This window comes from Hemiscyllium ocellatum (genome assembly GCF_020745735.1).
Source record: "Hemiscyllium ocellatum isolate sHemOce1 chromosome 27 unlocalized genomic scaffold, sHemOce1.pat.X.cur. SUPER_27_unloc_16, whole genome shotgun sequence".
NCBI classification, from domain to species: domain Eukaryota; kingdom Metazoa; phylum Chordata; class Chondrichthyes; order Orectolobiformes; family Hemiscylliidae; genus Hemiscyllium; species Hemiscyllium ocellatum.
Genome location: NW_026867483.1, coordinates 680,418 through 688,638, shown reverse-complemented (window position 1 = coordinate 688,638; position 8,221 = coordinate 680,418). Strand labels below are relative to the sequence as shown.

At 50.0% G+C, this 8,221-nt stretch overlaps 2 non-coding genes across 2 annotated transcripts; both read right to left on the bottom strand.

Annotated features, from left to right (window-relative positions):
- Positions 1 to 3,776: 3,776 nt before the first annotated feature.
- Positions 3,777 to 3,848, bottom strand: trnam-cau (transfer RNA methionine (anticodon CAU)). The gene has a single exon. It is a non-coding gene; the product is annotated as a tRNA-Met (tRNA).
- Positions 3,849 to 7,063: 3,215 nt separating this feature from the next.
- On the bottom strand, positions 7,064 to 7,135 carry trnam-cau (transfer RNA methionine (anticodon CAU)). The gene has a single exon. It is a non-coding gene; the product is annotated as a tRNA-Met (tRNA).
- Positions 7,136 to 8,221: the final 1,086 nt, after the last annotated feature.

Genomic DNA, 8,221 nt, shown 5'->3' with positions numbered 1-8,221 from the left:
CCAGTTTTGCTCCCTCAGCCTCTCTGTCCCAGAGACAGGCAGTGGGACGCCATAAACACGTAGCACCATTCTCGCGTAGACACAAGCCGTTCAACCCATCGAATCCACGCCGATTGCCTGTCTCTCTCTCTCTCTGAGGTTATTCACAATCGGTGGGATCCGTCCTAATCGTGGGGGAACTGTGTCTGAGTCGTGATGAGGTTTTTGACATGCTTGTCATTCACGTCTGAACCAGGGTAGCGAATTACTGCAGGGAATGGACGAAACCGCAAGACATTTGTTTCAACTTGACCAGCTGATTGGCATCGCAGAGAACTGGTTTTGCGATCCAGTTCAGAATAAAAACCGCCGAACAACAGAATGCCACTGAGACCTCTAAAACCACGCACCTTGCATGGAGTGGATTTGGCGAGTGCATCGATATGCTACATGCCATTCGGGTATGCAGCTGGCAGAAGAGAGCACCGATCCAAAGGAAATCAGCTCGAGGTGACATTGAATAATAGCAGAGGATGGTTTCGATCCATCGACCTCTGGTTATGGGCCCAGCACGCTCCCGCTGCGCCACTCTGCTGCCACGCTCTGAGCCCTGTCCACAGAGCGATTCAGCTTTTCATCTGGCACGCGGCTCGCACGTTCGAGACTGATGTCAAAGACCTCCGCTGCTGTCGTGTGATATGCTGTTTCGCAGACGTACGGAGGCTGTGTAAATAGAAACGTTTTTACTAAATTCCCACATTCTGTTGGTCGAACTGTGATGTGATTTCACACTGAATCACAACATGTGTCGCAGCGCAGACGGAGGCCATGCGGCCCACCTTCGCTCTGCTGGTTCTATACTTAAGTCAACGTGTGTCTATTCGTTTCATTCTCAGCGTAAATCTGCACATCTGAACGTGACCACCGAATTCCCTTTGTGTTCATTGAATCTTCCTCTTTGTCAATGTCCGACAGGGACTTACTGACACTAACCACTCCCTGTACGAAAACGTTCTTCCTCCTGTCACTTTTACTTGTTTTCCTGGTGACCTTAAAATTCTGCCGAATCGTTGTGGACCTTTCAGGTGTGGGAACATTTTCACAACATTATTTCCTGTTTCTAGGTCCCTCATGACTTGGAAAACTTCGGTTCTCCGAGGAGAGCTGTCCCAATTTTCCAATCTACCTTCATTGCTGACATTCCCCAAACACCGCACAGCTCACGTCAACCTGTTCGACACTACATCCAACCATTTCACTTCCCTGTTTTCTGCCTTGTCCGTACTCCAGACAGCCCAACCTCGTTTCACCAAGGTGCTTTTTGAGAAAATTAATCAGGCAGTTTTGCACAAGTCAAGTTTTAGAAAAACCTCGGGCTCGTCCGGGATTTGAACCCGGACCTCTCGCAACTCATCACAGTAAGGCACCCAAAGCGAGAATCATACGCCTAGACCAACGAGCCAGCGAGCCGGCGCGCGATGATTGCCCCACACCGCTTGAGTGACCTGAGACGTGCTCACTATGAAATACATTTGAGATTGCTCTAAGAATTGCTAGCGGCAAAGAGTTTCTCGAACAGCTGCTTCTCATTCAGTCTCCCTGCTGCTGTTTGTCACGTCCCCAGGAACCGGGCTCTCTCCACTGGCAGATAATTCAACCATTTTGTTTTGAAACTCTTCTATGACACCCGAGCGGCCAGTGACAAGCATTACCCTCCTCACCATGGGATACAGAGAACAGGAGAAGACCACGCAGATCTCCACGAGTGTATCAACTCGACTGTGCACATTGGGCCAGTATATCACTGTGAAATATTTATGTCCAAGCTTTTTTCCGGAAGCAGATGAGAAGGCGAGGTGCAGAACAGAGCGCAGTTATACGGGAAAGCTGCTAAAGACGACATTGAGTGAATAGGAGAGAGTGGGTTATGGTCCCAACACGCACCCGTTGTGCCAGGGGTTACACTTCGGGTCCACTCTTCCTTCACTCGCAACACCCCACACCCACCTCCCATAGTGCCAAGTCGCTTTCGCCTGCAACCGCCGAATGTGTAACACCTGCCCATTTACCTGCTCCCTCCTGAATATCCAAGGGCTCAAACATACCTGCCAGGTGAAGCAGCACTTTTGCCACAACCTAGTCCACTGCATTCGCTACTCACAGTGTCGTTTCCCCAATGTAGCATGAAGCATAAACTGGGTGACTGCTTCGCTGAACATCCCGGTTCTGCCCGCAGGAAAAAGGCCCTGACCTGGCGGTTGTCTGCCACTTTAACACATCACCCTGTTCCCTGACCAACATCTCTGTCTCAGGCTTGCAGCAGTGTTCTAGCTCCAGATGAAAGAACAACAACTCATTTTCCACTTGGAGACCTTACAGCCCTCCGGTCTTCAATATCGAGTTCCATAACTTTAGGGCCTGAACTCCCCCATGTCCTTGACCCCTACCACACAAACGACTCCTTGTTATCACCTCGTCTGCTATGACACACTACGTATTGTTAGCCACTAACAGTCTCCATGAGCAGCTATTCGCCCTCTCACGCGGATCGTTATTCACTCCTACGTCCTTCCTATTGTTCTCTCTCTCTGAGCTGGCGGCAAACACAGCAATGTACATTGGAGACTCTGAGCCAGCTGAAAGTTGCTCAGTGTGAAGTACATTCCACATTGCTCCAAGAATTGCAAGCAGCAAAGCGTTTCCAGAACTTCTGCTTGTCATTTTGTCCCCGGGGCGATGATGTTTGTCTCATCCCCAGGAACTGGACTATCTCCACTCCTCGATAATTAAACCAATTTATTTCTACTTGCACGTTGTTCTGGGGGTTGGGGGGGGGGGGGTGGTTGGGTGGGGGGGGTAGAGTCTCTCTCTCTCTCTCTCTCTCACTCTCTGAAACCGTTGGGGTGAGAGGTGTCAGTTGCATTAATGCGGGGAACATGAACAACTTTGATTGTGAACTTTCTCCAAAGGTCTGTTATCGGAGCGATAGAAAGATGCTGTGCTGGCAGGACAGAGAGAAATGGACACCGAGGACTCTTCGCCCAGGTAAATTCACATTGTTGTGCAGCCTTCTTGGTGTTCAGAAATCGTCTTCACGCAGCAATCTTACGGAAAGTCTATTGCAAAGTGGGCATCGCTTTCTTTGTTGCTACCGCGCAGCAGTTAACATCTGAGCCCCAAGTGTCCCAGATGAAGAGACTCCGAGTGAAACCTTCACTCACTGAGAGTCCTCCCCACGGCCCTGAGCTGAGGGACTGCAGGCAGTCCAACACGGAAGGGACGGTTAAAAATGAACCAGTTTTGCTCCCTCAGCCTCTCTGTCCCAGAGACAGGCAGTGGGACGCCATAAACACGTAGCACCATTCTCGCGTAGACACAAGCCGTTCAACCCATCGAATCCACGCCGATTGCCTGTCTCTCTCTCTCTCTGAGGTTATTCACAATCGGTGGGATCCGTCCTAATCGTGGGGGAACTGTGTCTGAGTCGTGATGAGGTTTTTGACATGCTTGTCATTCACGTCTGAACCAGGGTAGCGAATTACTGCAGGGAATGGACGAAACCGCAAGACATTTGTTTCAACTTGACCAGCTGATTGGCATCGCAGAGAACTGGTTTTGCGATCCAGTTCAGAATAAAAACCGCCGAACAACAGAATGCCACTGAGACCTCTAAAACCACGCACCTTGCATGGAGTGGATTTGGCGAGTGCATCGATATGCTACATGCCATTCGGGTATGCAGCTGGCAGAAGAGAGCACCGATCCAAAGGAAATCAGCTCGAGGTGACATTGAATAATAGCAGAGGATGGTTTCGATCCATCGACCTCTGGGTTATGGGCCCAGCACGCTCCCGCTGCGCCACTCTGCTGCCACGCTCTGAGCCCTGTCCACAGAGCGATTCAGCTTTTCATCTGGCACGCGGCTCGCACGTTCGAGACTGATGTCAAAGACCTCCGCTGCTGTCGTGTGATATGCTGTTTCGCAGACGTACGGAGGCTGTGTAAATAGAAACGTTTTTACTAAATTCCCACATTCTGTTGGTCGAACTGTGATGTGATTTCACACTGAATCACAACATGTGTCGCAGCGCAGACGGAGGCCATGCGGCCCACCTTCGCTCTGCTGGTTCTATACTTAAGTCAACGTGTGTCTATTCGTTTCATTCTCAGCGTAAATCTGCACATCTGAACGTGACCACCGAATTCCCTTTTGTGTTCATTGAATCTTCCTCTTTGTCAATGTCCGACAGGGACTTACTGACACTAACCACTCCCTGTACGAAAACGTTCTTCCTCCTGTCACTTTTACTTGTTTTCCTGGTGACCTTAAAATTCTGCCGAATCGTTGTGGACCTTTCAGGTGTGGGAACATTTTCACAACATTATTTCCTGTTTCTAGGTCCCTCATGACTTGGAAAACTTCGGTTCTCCGAGGAGAGCTGTCCCAATTTTCCAATCTACCTTCATTGCTGACATTCCCCAAACACCGCACAGCTCACGTCAACCTGTTCGACACTACATCCAACCATTTCACTTCCCTGTTTTCTGCCTTGTCCGTACTCCAGACAGCCCAACCTCGTTTCACCAAGGTGCTTTTTGAGAAAATTAATCAGGCAGTTTTGCACAAGTCAAGTTTTAGAAAAACCTCGGGCTCGTCCGGGATTTGAACCCGGGACCTCTCGCAACTCATCACAGTAAGGCACCCAAAGCGAGAATCATACGCCTAGACCAACGAGCCAGCGAGCCGGCGCGCGATGAATGCCCCACACCGCTTGAGTGACCTGAGACGTGCTCACTATGAAATACATTTGAGATTGCTCTAAGAATTGCTAGCGGCAAAGAGTTTCTCGAACAGCTGCTTCTCATTCAGTCTCCCTGCTGCTGTTTGTCACGTCCCCAGGAACCGGGCTCTCTCCACTGGCAGATAATTCAACCATTTTGTTTTGAAACTCTTCTATGACACCCGAGCGGCCAGTGACAAGCATTACCCTCCTCACCATGGGATACAGAGAACAGGAGAAGACCACGCAGATCTCCACGAGTGTATCAACTCGACTGTGCACATTGGGCCAGTATATCACTGTGAAATATTTATGTCCAAGCTTTTTTTCGGAAGCAGATGAGAAGGCGAGGTGCAGAACAGAGCGCAGTTATACGGAAAGCTGCTAAAGACGACATTGAGTGAATAGGAGAGAGTGGGTTATGGTCCCAACACGCACCCGTTGTGCCAGGGGTTACACTTCGGGTCCACTCTTCCTTCACTCGCAACACCCCACACCCCACCTCCCATAGTGCCAAGTCGCTTTCGCCTGCAACCGCCGAATGTGTAACACCTGCCCATTTACCTGCTCCCTCTCCCTGAATATCCAAGGGCTCAAACATACCTGCCAGGTGAAGCAGCACTTTTGCCACAACCTAGTCCACTGCATTCGCTACTCACAGTGTCGTTTCCCCCCAATGTAGCATGAAGCATAAACTGGGTGACTGCTTCGCTGAACATCCCGGTTCTGCCCGCAGGAAAAAGGCCCTGACCTGGCGGTTGTCTGCCACTTTAACACATCACCCTGTTCCCTGACCAACATCTCTGTCTCAGGCTTGCAGCAGTGTTCTAGCTCCAGATGAAAGAACAACAACTCATTTTCCACTTGGAGACCTTACAGCCCTCCGGTCTTCAATATCGAGTTCCATAACTTTAGGGCCTGAACTCCCCCATGTCCTTGACCCCTACCACACAAACGACTCCTTGTTATCACCTCGTCTGCTATGACACACTACGTATTGTTAGCCACTAACAGTCTCCATGAGCAGCTATTCGCCCTCTCACGCGGATCGTTATTCACTCCTACGTCCTTCCTATTGTTCTCTCTCTCTGAGCTGGCGGCAAACACAGCAATGTACATTGGAGACTCTGAGCCAGCTGAAAGTTGCTCAGTGTGAAGTACATTCCACATTGCTCCAAGAATTGCAAGCAGCAAAGCGTTTCCAGAACTTCTGCTTGTCATTTTGTCCCCGGGGCGATGATGTTTGTCTCATCCCCAGGAACTGGACTATCTCCACTCCTCGATAATTAAACCAATTTATTTCTACTTGCACGTTGTTCTGGGGTTGGGGGGGGGGGGGGTGGGTGGGGGGGTGGGGGCGGGTAGAGTCTCTCTCTCTCTCTCTCTCTCTCACTCTCTGAAACCGTTGGGGTGAGAGGTGTCAGTTGCATTAATGCGGGGAACATGAACAACTTTGATTGTGAACTTTCTCCAAAGGTCTGTTATCGAGCGATAGAAAGATGCTGTGCTGGCAGGACAGAGAGAAATGGACACCGAGGACTCTTCGCCCAGGTAAATTCACATTGTTGTGCAGCCTTCTTGGTGTTCAGAAATCGTCTTCACGCAGCAATCTTACGGAAAGTCTATTGCAAAGTGGGCATCGCTTTCTTTGTTGCTACCGCGCAGCAGTTAACATCTGAGCCCCAAGTGTCCCAGATGAAGAGACTCCGAGTGAAACCTTCACTCACTGAGAGTCCTCCCCACGGCCCTGAGCTGAGGGACTGCAGGCAGTCCAACACGGAAGGGACGGTTAAAAATGAACCAGTTTTGCTCCCTCAGCCTCTCTGTCCCAGAGACAGGCAGTGGGACGCCATAAACACGTAGCACCATTCTCGCGTAGACACAAGCCGTTCAACCCATCGAATCCACGCCGATTGCCTGTCTCTCTCTCTCTCTGAGGTTATTCACAATCGGTGGGATCCGTCCTAATCGTGGGGGAACTGTGTCTGAGTCGTGATGAGGTTTTTGACATGCTTGTCATTCACGTCTGAACCAGGGTAGCGAATTACTGCAGGGAATGGACGAAACCGCAAGACATTTGTTTCAACTTGACCAGCTGATTGGCATCGCAGAGAACTGGTTTTGCGATCCAGTTCAGAATAAAAACCGCCGAACAACAGAATGCCACTGAGACCTCTAAAACCACGCACCTTGCATGGAGTGGATTTGGCGAGTGCATCGATATGCTACATGCCATTCGGGTATGCAGCTGGCAGAAGAGAGCACCGATCCAAAGGAAATCAGCTCGAGGTGACATTGAATAATAGCAGAGGATGGTTTCGATCCATCGACCTCTGGGTTATGGGCCCAGCACGCTCCCGCTGCGCCACTCTGCTGCCACGCTCTGAGCCCTGTCCACAGAGCGATTCAGCTTTTCATCTGGCACGCGGCTCGCACGTTCGAGACTGATGTCAAAGACCTCCGCTGCTGTCGTGTGATATGCTGTTTCGCAGACGTACGGAGGCTGTGTAAATAGAAACGTTTTTACTAAATTCCCACATTCTGTTGGTCGAACTGTGATGTGATTTCACACTGAATCACAACATGTGTCGCAGCGCAGACGGAGGCCATGCGGCCCACCTTCGCTCTGCTGGTTCTATACTTAAGTCAACGTGTGTCTATTCGTTTCATTCTCAGCGTAAATCTGCACATCTGAACGTGACCACCGAATTCCCTTTTGTGTTCATTGAATCTTCCTCTTTGTCAATGTCCGACAGGGACTTACTGACACTAACCACTCCCTGTACGAAAACGTTCTTCCTCCTGTCACTTTTACTTGTTTTCCTGGTGACCTTAAAATTCTGCCGAATCGTTGTGGACCTTTCAGGTGTGGGAACATTTTCACAACATTATTTCCTGTTTCTAGGTCCCTCATGACTTGGAAAACTTCGGTTCTCCGAGGAGAGCTGTCCCAATTTTCCAATCTACCTTCATTGCTGACATTCCCCAAACACCGCACAGCTCACGTCAACCTGTTCGACACTACATCCAACCATTTCACTTCCCTGTTTTCTGCCTTGTCCGTACTCCAGACAGCCCAACCTCGTTTCACCAAGGTGCTTTTTGAGAAAATTAATCAGGCAGTTTTGCACAAGTCAAGTTTTAGAAAAACCTCGGGCTCGTCCGGGATTTGAACCCGGGACCTCTCGCAACTCATCACAGTAAGGCACCCAAAGCGAGAATCATACGCCTAGACCAACGAGCCAGCGAGCCGGCGCGCGATGAATGCCCCACACCGCTTGAGTGACCTGAGACGTGCTCACTATGAAATACATTTGAGATTGCTCTAAGAATTGCTAGCGGCAAAGAGTTTCTCGAACAGCTGCTTCTCATTCAGTCTCCCTGCTGCTGTTTGTCACGTCCCCAGGAACCGGGCTCTCTCCACTGGCAGATAATTCAACCATTTTGTTTTGAAACTCTTC